This window comes from Vidua macroura, chromosome 2 (genome assembly GCF_024509145.1).
Source record: "Vidua macroura isolate BioBank_ID:100142 chromosome 2, ASM2450914v1, whole genome shotgun sequence".
NCBI classification, from domain to species: domain Eukaryota; kingdom Metazoa; phylum Chordata; class Aves; order Passeriformes; family Viduidae; genus Vidua; species Vidua macroura.
Window position 1 is genome coordinate 41,360,826 of NC_071572.1, and position 19,337 is coordinate 41,380,162.

A 19,337-nucleotide genomic window follows, 5' to 3' on the forward strand; every position below is an offset into this window, starting at 1 on the left:
GTCATTCCCTGGGTCTCACGCTGACTTCCTGCATGACTTCAGTTGCTGAGTATCTGCATCATTTCCAAAAACAATTTTGAGGGGCTTTGAAAATATAAAACTGGATAACTCACGCAGGGCCAAATTCAAAGGTCAGCAAGTCTTCTCATCACCACTAGTGACTGAGACAGGAGTAGTCTCTCCCTTGGTTCTGAAATCTTGCTTCCTACTCCCAAAGCTGGCTCTAATTAGCTTGTGCCACATGACCTAGCCTTGAGCTGAATCCTGTTTCAGCCCAGCCTTGTCCAGGCACTGCTTAATTTTGTTTGTTCCAGGGTTGCAGTTATCTCACGCGAGAGCGCTGACTACCAGCTCCTGTATTGTTTGCAGCGGGTGTGCAGGGCTGTGTGCCGCAGATGGAGTTCCTCAGGAGATTAATGATGTGCTGAACAATGCCTTGTAGTTGATACCCTCTTGAACTCTGACACCTGACACTGGACACCTTCAGTAAGACTCAAGGGCTGAGCAAGTAAGCAAATTGCAGCTAGATAGTGATTTCCCTCGAAGTATCTTCTGTGAATAATAACACTTCATTGGCGTATTTGTAGCTTTGCTTTTACTGGTTTTCACATAAGTGGTGGAGAAAAGGTTGTCTTGATGGTTATACATAGAAAAAGTGTTTTAAACTCTGCCAGTTGGTGCCTCTGGCCCATCTCTCTTAGAGGTGGGAGAAGCAGATAATTTAGGGATTTGTATAACAGTTTTTTGAGACTTCAGTCCAGAACACAGACAAAAGCACCAGTTCCATTTTAACAGGGCCCCCCTGGGTGTCAACTGCCCTGCCTGAGGATACGCCTTGAAGTAGTTACCGGTGCCCCAAGACAGAGAGGCTCAAGACATCAGCCCAGCTCAAGTGGCATGGTGTGCTCCCAGTTGCTCTCCCCCTGGCTGGCCCTCCCCCTCCGTCAGCCTGCTGCCCTTTGGTGACACAAACCCCATGGCCGGGAAGGCGCTGGGTATTGTTAGCACTGTTCCCTACAGTAGATTGGCAGCCAGGAGTGCCAGGGAATGACAGGTCCCATAATGCACCCTCATCGCGAAGATGGAGAGCGTCACCTCTGTAACATTCCCAGCTTTCATTAGGCTGAATGCAATTGTGCTAGGTTTAATTTTTGGAGTGTTTGCAGTTTTTCCAGCAAATAGCTGTTTGAACACAGTGTCCCCATTATATCACCACAGTCAAAGAGAGGAAAGATAAAGGCATTGTGCAAAGTTTCTGTGGCTTTGCAGACAAGGATTTATGTACTGGAGAACTCTCATCTGGCAGTCAATTTGCTTTTGTCTTTCAAAGTAGTGGAAGTATCAAGGGAGTATGCCCAAGAGTTTTATTTGCTATTTACCAGATTACTGAAGTATCAGGCATCTTTAGAATTGTTGTAAAGACAAATACTTTCAAAACAATTTTGCAAACTTCTGCTGAGGCTGAGGGGAGAGGCAAGTGAAACCCTTGAAATGAAATGCTGTCCTTTTTGGATTGCTAGAGGGGTATATGATTGAGGAAGGAACTTGAGACTGTACAGTTTCATGGGTTTAAAATGTGATCTGTCTGTCCAACATAGAGAGAAAGGAAAAAAATGCATCCACCACTATCTACATTAGAGGGCTAAGCATGAAAACAGTTTTCTCTGGAAAATGACAGTTCCTGGTTAGTGAATAGATGGAAAAAAATCAACAGTTTATAAACAGGCAAGGACGAGATTCACTTTTATCTTACTTAGAGGCTATAGTCAGTTTACTGCTCAGCTTACAACAAGCAAGAAATATTGCAGTTAATAGGATCAGTCCTGGCTAACATTTCCCCCCTACATCTTTCCCTACTATTTGTTTCTGACTGACATAGTTAAAATTGTACTGAAGGCAGAGCCTGTAAGACCAGGCTTTATTGTCTGAGGGCAGAACTGAATGGTATTCATCTAACACTCCTTAAAGTGGATGAGAGCTGAAGGGAAAGCTGCTTACAAAAATTTATAATTTTGCATTAAAATCAAATACTGTACTGGAGAGCCTGCACTATAAATACCTTAGTCACTCCAGACGATCCTGGGATTTATGGAACAGTTAGCATTACTAACATGATAATTAAATGAAAGAATACATAAACCAAAGTGATTCCCATGATGCAAGAAAAGATCAGATCAGAAGCCATTGAGGAAAAAAAGGCCATTATACCAGAATAAAATATGACCCACCGATTTAGGGCTATCAATAGAGACCAGTAAATACCCAGGAATGTCTAATTAGCTTGAAAGACTACCAGTGCCTGAAGCCAACATCTGCAAAGTTCCAAAAAAGAATACCTACCTGAATGTCTGGCACCCATAAAGTTCTTGTAATTTCTGATTCCAGGTAAAATATCATGTGAAAGGCCATTCCTGTCTCTAGCCTTAATAAATCTAAGAGCTGTGAAGTATCTCCTTAAACAATTCTTATCTCATAGGGGAGATATGAGACTAACCTGCTGGGTTTTCGTTATCTCATTTGAGGGGAAGTTTCCTAGCTTATTCTTTCACAGGTGTAGGTGGTGTCTGTGTTTGTTTCTGAGGAGCTGATTCCTGGCCAGATTGCTGAACTTGCCTCAGGCTCTAATCCACAGTGCAGAATATGGCCCCTTTTAAGACACAATTTTAAGGAATTTTCTTTGGCCAAGTGGGCTCTGCCTAAGGTAACATGAATCTTTCTCTGCCCAATGCCAGGAAGGAGCAGCCCAGTGTCCTGCTGTAGAAAAGAGCAATGGTTCTGCTGGAAAAATCACCTTTTTGATACACCACAGACTGCATTTCAACCTGATATGAAGCAGACATCATGAAGATATGCCAAAGGCCAGTATAGTGTCAGTGCTGCCATTATTTCAGCCTTCCATACTGTGCTGACATTTTCTTCTGCTTGTCTGAGAGATTCTCTTTCCTGGGAAAGAGATGGGCAGGAGAACATTGACTCCAGCATTTCCCTGTGTAGCTAGTGAAGCTCTGCTCTGGTACATAGAGTACTTTCAACTGGATCAGTGCAGCAGTCACTGAACCAGTCTACAGGCAAAGCATGAGCAGAAGAGGGTCCATGAGGAGCCCTCATAAGAGGGCCAAGGAAAGAAACCAAACCTTTTGTTTATGGTGCTGGTCTGAGGTGTGGAAGATCTGCCTGGGTGACAGAACTTCATTGCTGATTTAGCCTTAGCATTACTCTGTCTGTCTGTACATCTTTCTGTGCCCTCTGCTCGTGTTGCTCCTGTTTTCTCTCTCTAGGCTCTCTCTAGGATATGTGTGTCACTGATTACATCTCTCTCTGTGGTTGTACCAATCTTGGTGCTGGGGTAGATCACTCTGGATACTCACAGTAACAGCAAATAATAAAGACAACTGTGGTATGTTATATGGCACGTGATTTTGAGGAGACAGACATGTACTAGATATTCTAAAAATAATTCATCTCCCTTTTTTATGAACTGCAATATCAGAACTCTATTCTTCCAGAGCACACTCTCAGTCCTTAGGAATATACTCTTAGGACATCCTTGTAATAATTGCAATAACTTTTCGCTGCTATGAGAGGAGATGCAATTATTGTTGCATTTTTATGTATTTTGGCCCAAAAAATTTAACTACCCATCATCAGGGCTGAGCTGCCTCTGTGGCATAAAGTAATTTAATGCTATAGAATTCTCCTCCTGGGCATTCATTGTCCAAGTTTCTGCCTGAAAAATGTGGTGCTTTGGCAAAATTGAAATGCAGATTTTTATCACAGATATGTTTACAAAGACCTAGTTCTGTATATGATGCTACATCTGTATTTCTCATCCCAAAATTTCATAATATAAATTATTAAATTAATTCACTTCAAATAACTGGGTTGAAACTGCTTGAGTTTGGCTCCAATACAAAGAAATTTTCAGGGTTTCCTATATGTCTATATATATTTACTTATATGTATATATATATATATATATATATATATATATATATATATATATATACACAAATAATACACACATGCTACATGAATATGTAAAAAAGCACTTTCTGCCATGGGTTCAGATGCAAGGAATATTACACAGATGGAGATACTGATTTATCCTTTCTGGAGCAACTTTAAGGCAGTCTGAATATCCTCTCCTCTGCTGTTAAGAAACAAGCCAAAAAAGGAGTTCAAGAAGTTCTATATTAAACTTCAGCTGTTGATCTGTCTACTCTCTGGCTTTGACCCAGGTTGAACATATCTTACACAATTCAATTATTCTAAGACCTTACAGCCTGGTGTATGCAAATTAATGTCCCCTGTATAAGGCCCAGAAGAGAAGAGAATACAAGGTTTATACTTAACTTTCAGCAGATATATATATATATATATATATATATATATATATATATATATATACATAAAAGTGCTTTGCTGAATAAGGCTTTGCCCAAGAACATGCTTATTTCTGATTCAAGGCCTTGATCCTGCCTATTTAGTGGAATCTTTAGATGAAAGCAATAAAAGCAGCAGAGGCATTAATTGCTGGCCCTTTCTCCCAAAGACCTCAAAAAAGCCATGATTCTCTAGGTAAGAACAAGATTTATTTCACCAGAATAAAAAAAAAAGCTTATGAGAGCCTGTGCAGCGCTTGCCCATGGCACAAAGCACACAGCAGTGTCACTGCCCTGGACGCTGCTCCCTGGTCTTGGTCCCTCATAAAATCAAACCTCACATACATGGAGCTGGCTAAGTGTGGAACCAGCATGTGACTTGGTCTCAATCCTGTATGAGTATCCCATAAGGGTACAGTTGTGAATCCTCATCATTTCAAATCATTTCAACAGTCTTTTCTCCAAAGCCTTCTTTGGTTTTGGTTTGGGTATTTTGCTTTTTTTTTTTTTTTTTTTTTTTCTGTTTGGATTTTTTTTGGGTTGGTTTTTTTTTTGGAGGTAGGGGGCAATGGGGGTAGGAGAAGGATGTTGGCATTTGTTATTTGTTTTATATCTCAGCCCCATCTCTTTGGGACATACTTACATCGTCCTCTTAACTATTTGGGGTACTGTAGCACAAGTCTTGGCTGTGTACCAGAACAGAGAATCTGGTGCTGCTGCATCACAAACAGGTACCAGCATTGTGCTATGATTTATCCATTACTTAATCTTGGAATCATAGGACCTTTTAAGTTGGGAAAAAACCTTTAAGATCATCGAGTCCAACCACTGACCCAGCATACCAAGTCCACCACTAGTCCACCATGTCCCTAAGTGCCATACCTACACATCTTTTAAATACCTCTGGGACTGGTTACTCCACTGTTAGTGACTCCCCCAGTTGGCAGCAAAAAAAGAATTGACCTCCAAGGCCCAACGTGTGAGGCTTTGTCCTGATGGTGTCAGAAGTACAGCTGGAAGCAGAGTTCTTCTAGGGTTAATTTTGCAAGGGTTAGGCCATAAAAATACAAGCCCCATCAGCAAAGCATGAAAGTGATGATCCCTTTCTCTCTCCTCCACAGATCTGGAGACTGAGCACAAACCAGTTGTTCTGTTTCCATACAGTACTTTTCTGATCCCACATAACCAAACCCATGCTTGGCAAGGAGGGAACAAATCAGACATCTTTCCATCTGGAAAATCACCATCCTTCTCTTCATGTATGGGAGGAGGTGAGGGGAAGTATCAATTTTCTCCCCACCATCAGTAAGCCCTGATAAACATGTAGTTTGGCAGCCTGAATGACAAACTTCTCATGGTCTTTTGTAGTACTCAGCAAGCAGAAAAGTACAAGTGTCCTACTGCTGAAAATCTGAGTAGCTTTGCCTTGGGAGAGTGAACATGCTACCTCTTGGGCTTGCCTTCCTCAAAAAAAAAAAGTGGTGCTAGTCAGGGGAGCAGTCAGATCTGGAAGGCCATGTGCTAGTTTTGGCTCGCTGAAGAAAGCCAGCATCTGGTTCAGCTCTGTTTCAAAGTTAAAATTTCTTGAATGGAGCCAAATATTTAAATAATATTAATAATTTTATTTCCTGAATATTAACTATGTTATATGGTGAAATGACTTCTGTACCTGCAATAAAGGGCTTTTAGGGCTTGTGAGCTGCTCAGTCTCTCTCTTGTTCACACAGTCATGCAAGCCAACTATTCACTGCATGGCACATGGTTTTAGCTACACATTCACTGCTTAATTAAAAGTACTTCTTTTAAGAGAGCAATAGGTTTTGGTTTCATTTTTTTTGTTAGCTACTGCCATAGTAACCTCTGCTCTGTACTAAAATACTGAGTGCTAAGAAGTAATAAAAATTTATGAAATGCATGCAAACTCAATAAAATATTAGTTTAAAATTTATGACATGGTATGTCATTTTATGTCAGGATGCACAGAAGCACTGTTCAGAGATATTTGGGGGCTGGGAGAAAATAACTCTAACATACTTTGTGGAACCAATACTCAAAGCCAATTTCCACTAATTAGCTGGCATTCTCTTTTTTTCAAGTGGGTGGGATCTTTGTGAAACCTTTTCAGGCTTCTCTCATGTTGGTGAACACCCTACGTTTGAAGCTACCTGAATTTCTCCAAAGGGTGTGGTATGTGTGTAGTGTTTGGAAGGTGAATAGAAGACCCAGTGGGATCCTCATGTTTATCTCACAAGAGGGCATCTCAGGCAATCATCTCCTCCTAAACGTCTCCAAGATCTCCTTTCCCTTGGCAGTGCCAGAACAGTGTGGTTAGCCTAAGTGATCCTGGTATTGAGAGCTGCTCTCAAAGCAGTTTACTCCAGAAAAAGGAAATTTTGTGATTTCGCCATCTACATATCAGGAACTGAGAAGCAGACTGGTCAGTTTTTTAAACAAATATGGAATTATTAAATAAAAATTCAGTTGTTAGGTTGATTGCTTTCAGGCCTCTCCAAATTGCCTGCGGTGACAGTGTGATGGCAGGTCGTTCACTTCCCAGTGATCATCCTAAGCACAGGGCTGGTGATGGCAGAAACAGGAGACAGATGGAAAGTTCCCACCAGGCTTGCTTGCAGAGAAGATTGCCCTGAAGTCCCTAGCTTCAGAAATAACATTCCACAGCAGAAGCCTATGGGGAGGCAATGGCCCCTTTGTGGCTGGGAAGAAATGGCCTCCCAGAGTAGCAGCTTTGCCATACCTTCCTTCCCAAAATTTGCCACTGACTAGTTCTGGCACCGCTCTTCTCAGTTTTCTGGCTTCTCTGACTCCTGTTCATAGGTTTCTTTCCTCCCTACATATTATGCAGTCAACTCGAATTACCTGTGGGTGGTTTGTCCAGGTGGCTGATAAACCATGGATTTTGGGATGCAGAGCCAGCTCAGATCTAGCCAAGCTTATTAACTCTTACGAAGTTTATAAGTTTTTAGCTGTTGCTCAGCTGCTGCTTGGGGCATCTGTGATTCAGGGAAGGAGCAGCCAGCTCTGCACCAGGATGAGACGAGCCGAAGGCACCTGGATATGCAGGGAGCCAGATGGACTGACCCTGCTTTGTCTTCCCTGCCTTGTAGACAAGGGGGATGCAACTAGAGAGATACACACACCCTCCTGCATGGACTCAGGATCATGGACCTGAGCTTCTGTGAGGCTGGCTGGCCCAAGAGAATTCCTGAGGATTTACTGAGTGGGTGCTGAGATCCCAGTGCTTTCTGCTGTGCCTGTGTTGATTTTGTTCCCCATGCCTCACTTCAGCACCTGCATTTGCAGTACCTGCATGACTTGACCAAGGCTGGAGAGCAATTCAATGGCTCAGCCTGAATGCAGACCATTTGCCCCATAGCCCATGTAAAGTGGGTGAGAATCTCACACACTGAGAGCTCTGTGGGGCTCTCCATAATGGGCATTTGCATGGGATTCAACTGGAAGTTTGTTGTTACTGCTGCTATACTGTAAATAGGACTTGAAAATTTTAGGGTTTTTTTTTTTTTTTAACTCTCGTTCTCTGTTCTCCCATTTCCTTTTCCTTTATTTTTTTTTTTTTTTTTTTTTTTTTTTCACTTTGAAGGACAGGAAATGTGCATTGATCCTAGAGGAAAATACCAATTTAAAATATCAGAGTCAGACATGCAGGCCAGAGCAGATGCTGACTACTCATAGAGCAATTGCATCTGGATGTATTTAATATTATGTCCTCACATTTTTGCGCTCAGTTTTTACACTTGTCAGCAGATTACTTATTTCCCAAATGTGGTATTTCTGGATTGGACCTGACAGTGGTGGCACAGTGCAGGATATCTACTTTGGGAGCATGGGATGCTCAAGCCATGTGATCCACAAGTTAGCCTCATGGGGTGATATAAGGAAAAAATGTGCACAAAAGACAGGCATTTCAAACCACATAGCCAGGAAAAGCATAGGTCTGTTTTTATCAATGAGTGTCTGGGCTGCCTTCTGCCTGGATGGCTTGGAAATTTTCTATTTCACCTCAGTGCCCAAAGGTGACCTCAGTGTTTTCAAGAAGAACAGAACAAATAGCTGATAGGAAAAGGAGTTAAAGTAGCTTTACTGAACAAATAAATTGGCAAGTGTATCTAATAATTGCATGGGTTCAGCATTTTTCTGCGATAAATGAGTAAACTTTAAATGTATCTCTGAGATGTGCTATCACAGGCATTGCCATGGGCAAGTTTTATCCAATGATGAAACAGCAAGGCCTTGTGAGATAAAGATGATAGAAGGGGTACTATCAGGTGGCAGCTGGGTAATTACAACTCTCTATTTGGGCTCTGTAGTGATGCTGCATGTGATAAGTGGAGAATAATGAAGGAAAAGGAGTAGTGATAATACAGGAGCTAAATGGTAGAAAATAGCCTATCATAGCCCAGAGCCCTCTGAGTGCCTATGGGGACTTTGAACTATCTTCTTCAGTTTTCAACCACAGAAAAAATACTCTCTCTTTCTTCTTCCTTTGCTAAATTTATGTCTGGTGGGACAAAAGGGAAAACTGAAAGGAAATCAAGGGTATGTGAAGAGAATATGACCTTTGCAAATAACACTGAAGGTCACTGTGTAATTATTCCAAAATAAAAGTATCCTGTAATCTTGTCTGTAACCACAAAAGATGTAAGACCATTTCTTAATATGATTCCAGAGAGTTTTGTTGGGGATCATGGTTTATAAAAGGTCAGTTAAAATATTTCTAATTATATCTTGTCTAGCTCTTTGCTCAGAAGAACACAAATGCCATGTGTTGTGATAGAGTCAAACTCTGATTAAAGAGAAAAACTGTCAAAAGACAAAGTCATCACATGAAACCAAAAAACCGCTATTTCCTGAGTGAAGATTGGCTTTTGTAGCTTACAAAAGGTCCAAACAACAAGCCCACAGGAGAATAAAATACCCTGGAGCTGGTCACTGAAACTTTTACACCAGCATGATCTTTTTTATTTTTTTCTCTACAGAGAGTAATACCTACTATAGTTCCTGGTGAGCTGGATACAATTTGCCAGTTATCTGAGTAACTCTTGGTAATTTTTTTTAATTCCCCTGAGTAAGACAATAGTTGCCTGGTACTCCTTTCACTTGGGAGTCTGATAGCTAAATGTCACAATACACTGGATGTGATACAGTGTGGGTGCATTTATGCATGAGGGAGCTCCACATAAAATATCTGCTGCCTAAAGATACGAGAGAAATTGTTTTGCTCTTTTTTAGAAGTTTAGCTAACTAGGTAGAGTAAAAAGTGTATTGTGCATCATTCATGTATGTTCATGTCTTTTTTCTTCTTAGGACACTGGCCCTGCATTACCAGAGACCAAATGGAACAACATAGAAGATGATGATTAGCACTTCAGCAGGATGCAGAGTGAGTCTCTTAGGAGCAGAAAGATTCAAAATGAGACTTCTTTGGTATAGCAAACTGTGATGTTTAAGTATTAGTGAGGCCAGTAGTGAAAAAAGGGAAATTTTAAGAAGTGCCAGGATTTGGGAGACTTGCAGCTTGTTGGTAACACTGAGAAAAATCATACTCAGTTTAGGGGGAAAAAAATGAACAGAGGTCCTGGTTCTCATCCTGACAGAACCTGACTGGAGCATGACAAAAGCATTTAAGCATTACAGAAATAAATGGCATGTAATAAAATGCTTACAGTTGAATAGAATGGCTGTTTATAGGCTGAAATGCCACAACTGAATAAACAAGGAAATTCACACACATATAAGAAAAGGCTTTTTAAAATATATGCTTTATTGCAATTATTTTTATTATATTATTAAATCATAATGTCTGTATCAAATTTTTTAAATTTCAAATTATTTCTATGTTTAGTGGAACACTAAAACGACTCACAGCAAGTCCAACCCTTCCTCTGATTTAAGATAAAGATCTTGGTAAAAAAACAGAGCACAAATCAGGAGTTCAGGGCACGAAGAATTATTAGGCCGTCTCAGCCAGGAAGCGTAGTTTCTCATTATTGACTGACTCCTAGAGTAATGGGGTTTTATAATGACAAAACTCATTGACCTATGAGGCCTTATTTATCTGCTGGCCATTTAGTGCTTTGACCATGTATGTGAATTATAACTGTGACCATATGACTCCACCTGGGGAGTGGTACCCAAATGGTCAGGTTCCCTAGGATGGGATTCAGCCCTCCTACCTTTACACACCCAAAAGTTCATCATCTAAGTTTGAGTTACCCTCCCTGCTTCTTTTTTCAGTCAACGGGGAGAAACTGGCACCTTTGGAAAGAAAATTATATGTCCTGTGTCAGACATCCAACTTAAGGAGGGATCAATTACCCTCAGGAAATACCTATTACTCCCGATGGAATACAGAGGGAGCCCAGGGTGACTGGCTTAGACATTTAACTTCTAAATAACTGAAGGCAGGTAAAATGAATTTCATCCTGCTTTTAAAGGAGATTTGTGTCCAGTGAGATCAAGACAGGTCTCTATATTTGGACATTTTTTTGAATTTAAATCATGCTAAGTGCTTTCCAAACTGTGGGGGTGAATAACCTTATCGTCGCTCATCTCAGTCAGCCTGGCTTGGGTTTAACTCATCTTTGGCTACGCAAAGCTTACACAGGGTTTTCAGGTGCCTATGATGACTCAGGCAGTCCTCTGCTCCATATCCTAAACCTCATCCTCCACTGATCATTTGTGTGGTGACACAGTTGAGCAGGCCAGCACAGTGACCTTGCTGAAAACTGAGTAGGGAAAAAAAAATTGTTGCCTGTTCTGGCTCAAATGACCATACAAACAGCTGTGTTTGAAAAATGAAAGAAATACCCAAACAGCAGCATTAGGGCTAGAGACTGCTTCCAGACAGCCTTCATTATATGCCTTTCCTTTCTATCATCCATTTTTCTTGAGTCAACACTAAAATCCTTATCAAGGCTTCACCATCTTGCCTGGATCCCTGTAGTTTTCAGCTCATCACCCACACTGCTCATCCTGTCCTGCCCATCCAGCAAACCCAATCCTTAGTGTAGTCTTCCTCACCCTATTCCCTCTTTGCACAATCTACTCAGTTTGGGGAAGCAGAAAATTGCTACAGAAGAACCAAGAAGTCATTCTCCAGAAGTGCACATCCAGTGCTCCCACTGCTTAAAGTCATTTAGCTCCTGGGCTTGTGCTGCAGCTAGTCCAGGTTCAGCCTCTCTAAAATGCACAGGGTGTGAATATGAGGTCCTCAGCACCCTGTCAGTCTGTTCCTACTGCTCCAAAGTACTTTACCAATGGAGATGTATCCTATATATTATCCAATGTGATAAAACTAATTTCTCTCTTTTTCATATTTATTCTCCTCCCAAGACCTTAAAATAAAGTCAGGAGCCAATTGCCTCTTTGCAAAATGAAACTGAAATCAAAAGCAGCCTTCGAGGCAGATGACCAAGACCCAGTAACAAATTTTAGCTTGGTGGTCCTGATATAGTCCCTGTCAAAAATGAGGAGTTTTCCCCTGGCTGTTTGTAGCCTTAGACTGTATTCTTGGGAATTGATTTCTGGCACCTAAGTCCATAAAATGTACATCCATTATACTTCACTTTAATGCCTGCATATAAAAGTTTATAGACATGAGATCCTACACATATACACTTGCTCTCTACTGGTTCCTGACTTCTTCTTTTCTTGCCAGTCTCCTTTTACCTCCTGAAATTGCAAGGCCTATATCAGGGAAAGTCAGAAATTTTCATAATTTTTAAGTGTATTCATACAGGCAGGGAATAATCTGTTCTTCATGTCCCTGGCAGATAGGGCAAGAACTGATGAGCTTAAATTTCTGCAAAGGGGATTTAGGATAGTCATTAACCTTGGAATAGATTGCCTTGGGAGGACAAAGGATCTCTATCACTGATGTTCTTTTCAAGAACAGGTTAGACCAGTGCCTGTCAGGAATGCCATAGGTATAGTTTATGTTGCCTGGATGGGGTGGAGGGAGTAGATGACTGCTCAAAGCCACTTCCAACCTCTATTGCCAAGGTGATCTTCCAAGGTATTCTCAGTGTTTTATTTATCTATATCAGTGCACCTCAGTATTTCAAAGACAATGCTTATCCAGGAGAGAGATTTGAAAGTTCCTAATCCTCTAAAACTACAGATTACTCAGAAGTATCGTGCCTTGTTATCCATTGATGCTTGACACTAGTGCAGACACTGGTAGGGAACTACTGGCTTTGGCTGGAGCACTGTCCATCACATTGTCTTCCTCCCAATTATCCTAATAAAGTGCCATCTGTATTTGTAAATCTGGCATGTTGTTGAACCTGGATTTCAAATGTTAGTCAAGACGAAATACCTGTTTATAACACTTTTAAGACCAACTAGGTTTTTTATACCATCAAGTTTTGAAACCTTCCTTTTGCTCAATAGAAATACTTTTTCAGCCAGTGGATCTCTAACAGACTAGAAATATAACAACATATTTTCCTTTTAAATACTTACATGTACTGAGTGACATGATGCTTTTACACACAAGAAAATCACACTAAAATCCACACAGAATAATACTCATTGGAAACAAAAATGCCTGAAACACTAGACAGACCAAAATGTGTTTTGTACTTTAACATTGTGCTATGATATAGTCTCCTTTGACCTATGTGTTGATGCAACAGGGTACTTCCTGCTTATTTCTCCCTCCTTCCTATTTCCTTCCTGGTAACTGCTGCCTGACTGACTGTTTGGTCTCACCTTCAGTAACACATGAGTTCATGCCCATGAACTCGACAGCAGACTGGTTTGGGAGACAACAAAATCTGCCCAAAGCTGCCTGTTGAGAATGCAGCCCTGTGCTGGAACTACATGGCACTGAGCAGGCTCTGTCCCACACAGCACTAATGGAGCAGTTAGAATCCACCATCCTCCTTTTGTGTCTACCTCTGAATTCAAGGGTTTCTCCTGAGCCAAAACATCTGGTTATGCTATGCTGTGTGATAGGGTAGGACTCGAGGAGGAGAGCTGCACTCCACATCTCTGAGAGATATCTGCTATCTTTTTTGAAAGCTGATATACCCTCCAACTTTGCTGAAGCTATTTTAGTTAAGCTATAACAACTCAATTGGCTAAATCCTTACTAGTGATATGTAGTTAGAGATCACCCAGAGCTGATACTGGGACTGTGGATCTTGTCCTTAAGAAACTTTAAGATCTTCTTTATTTTCTCAGAAATGTCAATGGAAAACATGATAATAGCAAAGGATGGGCAGGGACATATTTGTCAGCAATGGCATCAATTCAAATGTGCATCAAAATACAGGGGCCTGACAGAGATGAATGACAAAGAAAACAGTTCTCCCATAAAAACTTACATTCCTGCTGTACAACAGGCAATTATTTTGCTTAATCAAATTTTCAACTGAGCTGCCTACAGTGTCAGAAAGCCACAAAGTCATTAATAGACAGCAGTTTGAATGGGTTGGAGAGGAAATCTTTAAGCTGAACTGTTGCTGATGAGATTTCTCAAGAAATTCTCACATTAAGGACATTATGGGAAGGAAATGAGTTGGCTTTAGAAGGACCAAATTTGAAAGTTTTTTTTCTAGATTTGAAATCTTGAGCTTAAATCACATAGTATTGGTTGTTTTAGCCATGAATACATTGCACACATTTACAAATACATTGAGCTTGAGTAATTGCTGTGTATAAATGGATTTCCATTATTATATTATGGTGCAAGTCAGAGGAACCACTCAGATTCTAATTTTCCCAGAAATGATGCTCTGTGTTGGACAGAAAGGAAAAGAGGTGTCCATGACATTATAATGTAAAGGGTACATTAAGTATACATATTTTGGAAGTGTAGATGTGAAAGCAAAAGAACCACCTCCCAAATACTGACTTCCAAATTCCTGTCCTGCAGTAGATATTCAGTCCCAGAAAAATCACTCAGAGAGCAATTCAGGTTTCTGAACATAAAGCCATGTTTGGTGCCCTGGGTATACTGCCCAGCCTCCAGCTCTGCCCCAGCAGTCTGTGGACCTCCGGTAGGTCCTGCCTGCAATCTGCTAGCCCCATGCAGATGTTTTGGATACTTTCAGATGTTTACAATGGCAGTAGATGCTTCTTATATTTAGGTTTGTGAATTGCATCCTTGATTTTTACATGCTCCAGTTTCCTGTCTACAAAATGATAAAATAGGCTTTGCTTCTTCCCAGCTTCAGCCTGCGCCAGTGTTTGCAGAGCTGTCAGAAGTACCGACAATTCTGAGAATGCCAAAGATGCTTCCACTGCAAAAAACTCATGGATCAGGTTTAAGTCCATGCACAAAACTTTTAATGAGATCTTTACAGGCAGCAACCTTCTGCCTGTCTGCTTGGATTTTTGTGGATGGCTAATTCCTTTCGCTGAAGCAACTTTCATAGGTTGATGGCTACATGGTCTGGCCCTGCACCCTGGAAATTTGTGGTGACATCTCACCTAGAGTAGCTGCAAACCTTCCTTTTGGAGGGCTTTTCCCTATTCCATGTATGCACAGGGGTGCCTGTAGTATGGCCTGATCTAGAGCCTATCATTCTGTAACAGGACTAAATTCTACTGCTTTCATTAATTGAACATTGAAGGTGTTTGTGCTGAATAGCACAATTTGCCAATATAAAGCTGTTCTTTAGCTGACATCCAAACAAAAATTCCACTAAGAATCTATTTTCCTGTTCTGTAAAGAATTTCAATAAGGTATCTGTCATTTTAAAAATTCAATCTTCTTATTTAAAGGTATTAAACAGTCCTTCATTCTAGTGGCTGCTTTTCAGATGCTTCAGGCTTTCTGATCATCAGAATATCACCCACTGTCCTTTGGAACTGGGATTTGTGACAGCCCATGGTAAATGGCCTGGAACAGGAAAACATTCCACAGATAATTTAACTGAATTAAATTATTTCAGAAAGAGGACTCTGCACTTCAGTGATACATTTATTGATTTGATAGAAAGTATTAATTTTCTGGTTGTATTATTTTATCATGTTAGCTGTCTATTGAATTTTATTTTTCATTTCCCAGGGAATTTGTTCTCAAAACAAAGGTATTTGATAGCCAGTTTGAAAGGATTTTATTGAATCTCTGATTGTATTTACCCCTCCAGCTGACTTGCATTTAATCCTTTTGATTTAAATATTTCCCTATGAGGGGTTGACAGCTAGGAAGGACTGTAACATCAGGATACCTTTCACTCCACTTATTTTTAAACATTTCTCCTGAGGAATTAGTTCAACCACTGTAGGACCCTGTCAAGAAAATTCATATGCCTCTAGACTTGATTCCTTGCCATTATGGGTATTTATCATTTCTTGTGCTTGCTGGGATCAGGAAGGCCAAAAGTAAATGTAACTATGATGAAATTGAGGAGCTGTTCTCAAGCCCCGTACTGGCGTGATCAGTGTTCTCATATTAGTGGCCACCCATCCACGGGACCTCAGAAAGAGTTTCAAACCCTCTGCCTCACACTCCCTAGTAAAATATCAAGGCGTTTTCTAAGTTGCTTCTTTTCTTTATTACTTTCACTTTGGAGAGGTATCCAAGCCCAAAGTATGAGAAATTTGAGGTACTGCAGAAAAAAGCATCAGCTACTCATTTCCTTACAGCAGGCACTGAGTCTTGGGCCTCATCTGAAGTTACTCAAGTCAATAATATGACTCAGATACACCTGTATGTGTTTCAATCACATGTCTAATTGCAAAGTAGATAATCTCTGATAGTATTCTCTGGGGAAAAGTTCATTCACCTTCCAATCAGCTTGTAGATTAACTTTACAGCTCTGTCATGAACATATCCTGAGGAGTAGCTCTGGTACTCTATGGCCTGAAAATGTCTCATATTCACAACATCATTGTCAAGTGAACCTCCCCACTCTGCAATGAATGTATTGCAGTAGGGATATATGGTAGTTTTATTAATACATGGCACATTTCTCTCTCTCTCTCTATCTACATCTTCTCCATTTCCCATCACTGTGGTCTTTGTACATGTGCTATGTGTACAGAGTAGCCCAGGTTGCATCTTTTCCTTCTGCAGATGTAGTCATAACAAGTGATCTGTAAATAAACTCCAGCTGGGGTCAGCGGGGGTGAGATAGACTCCAGGACTTTCTCACATGCAGGTCTGGATAGAGAAAGAAGTCTTGAACGATATGCTTGGTCAACTTGGATGCAGCTTGAGGATTCATCTTGCTCTTTACTGAAGTCAGATATATCCACAGTTCTGCAATACGTTACTTGATCTTTTAAATATGTATGTAGATGCTCCCTAGCAAAACCTCCTTAGTCATAAATCTTTAGCCATCAAAACCTAACTAGGAATTACTATACGAGAAGTCTCCAGATATATAAATGTATTTTTCCAATATAAATAATAAACATTTTTAAAAGATCATTTGTGTCATCACTGCTTTCAGATGAGCTGTGCAGAGTGCAAGATGAGACAGATAAGATAAGCACCTGAAATATGAAATTAATATGTAGATATGAATTTGCACGGATGAACAGAAGCAAAATCTCCTTCAGCACCAGGTTTTGTGAGCAAATAGTCCAGAATGAGGAATTTGTTCAAAACCAGAACCTCTGCATATTTCAGTGTCCTTCCCATTTTATTAAACAGAATCAAGAACTTCCTTAAAGGGACCAGGTGTGTTCTGGTGATTGGATGAAAATTGATGAGGTGCTACAACACACATAGTATTTACAAAAATTATGACATTTACAGCATAGAATGTATAAAGAATTTGAAGAGGGTTTGTTTAGCCATTTGAGAGGCTAGGTGGGAAGAATCTGCACAGATATGACCTGGTATAGGAGATGGGAATTTAGAGATGATGGAGAGCCCTCTAATCAAAACTAACACACTCAGTAATCCTAAGAATTATACTTTCTCAGATACACATCCACACATCCACATTTATATTCTACTGCCAAAACGTACTATTAGATCATAAAATTTGATCTGCAGTATGTTAGACCTATTACTTCATCACCCAATTAAATTTGTACACAGCCCAATAACTTCTGTTTGATGAAAGGATAATTTGTGTTTGACTAATGCATAGATTCTAGAGAATATCTAGTCTTGATCTCACGATAGCAGGAGACAGAAAATCTATTGCATGGTAGTTAGTTTGAATGGTTAATCCCACTCACTGCTAAAAAAAAGGTATCTAACTTCTGTCCTGGATTGACTTAGCTTCCAATTCCAACCACAATTTCATTCTCTACTAAATTCAAGATCACTTCAGTGCTCATGTTTTCTCTCAGGAAAGGGATTTATATACTCTAATCAAATCCCTTCTCAATTTTCTTTCTGATAAGATTTTTAAGAAAAAAAAAAAAAGAGGGTTTCCAATTCTTAAATCACTTACTGCATTTTTCAGCACTTTCTCCACCTTTTCAATGGTTTTTGAAAAAATACCAAAACTGAACCCCTATCCTAGCTGTTGTCTTGGCAGAACAACATCTGCAAGCTCTGCCACCCTTCTACTCCCATTCATTATTTGAATGTTTGTACAGCCAGTTTAGGTCCCTCGCGTCATAGCATTGTTTTGGGAGAGGCTGTTGAGTTCCTAGTCTGCAAAGACCACACTTTGTAGTATACCATCAGCTGGGGTTTTTAATTGTTTTGCAAAGCAAAAGGAGCAGCTCCTTTTCCTGTGCTGTTTGCTTTCTCGTTCTGAGCGTTCTGCTCAGTCTTCCAGCAGCCTACAGGGTGTCATGGGACTTAGAGCCACACTGTCCTGCACTGCCACTCAACACAGCTGCTTGGATTTTCCTCATTAATACCATTTCCAGGTACCACAGAGCTCTCCTGTACCTGGGAGAATTCCCCACGTCCCGGGCTTGGTTGTTTCTCCTGGAGGTACCCTGACTCTATGTCATATGAGCCTGTACTCATACCAACACCCTGCTACTGCCATCCCTCTGATTTCTACGCCAAGAGCACAGCTGTCCTGGCTGAAACACTCCTGCGTGCAGCTAAGCTGGGATCATGGTCTGTGCCAGACCATGATCCCCAAGAGCAAGCTGTGCACATTAAAAGCAAAGATAGCTGTTGTCTGTCCAGGTTGTCCCAAACCATGTAAGTTAGAAAGCAGTAAGTTTCAAGATGAGATGTCCACTACATGATAAGCCTTTTTCAAGAAAGGAGAAAACCAGTACCCAGGCTTGGAAGTGACAGTGAGGAGAGAGAGGATGGAAGAGTAAGATGGAAGAGTGAATATGGTGTTGAATTATCTGAGGCTTGCAAGTCGGCAAAAAGAAAATGCCTGAAGTAGAAGCTGGCAGCTGAAATCAGTACTGGGGAAACAACCTATTGACAAGCCAGAGAGATGAATTACATGAGGAACAGAGGTCACTGTCAACCAAGGGAAGACATGAGAGATGCTAAAGGGAAGAATTATATTTGTTCTGAGGAGGGGGAACATAGACAATCAAACACACGAAGACTGCCAGCAGCAGAGGCTGGGAACAGAGACAACAGTCTGGCTGTACGGACTGTTCCCACTGTTCTCAGCTTACAGCAGTGAATCCTTAGGGAGAAAGAGTTTGTACCTCCCACAATTCAGAAAATTCTACATCTACCTCTGAGCCCACCTATTGTTTAGATAGTAAATTTGCTCTAATATCATGCCTAAGATCCACAAAAAAAAGTAGCAGCCATCTCAAGGCATTTTTCACTGGGAAGTTATTTTAATTGCTGCCTGATGCCAGTCAGAGCTGAATTCACCCCTCATATATTTCTAAACTAAGTGTTAAGGAGAGCTTGAGACAAATAGGAGAGGTTCACCAAGGAAATGATAACTTGATAACTAAGTTTCTTTTCCTCAGCTGATCACTGGGGTTCCTTAGAAGAATGGGTACTGTATTGCTTACATAGCTTTTAGCCAGAGAAGCAGGTCAATATTTTACTCTTGCACT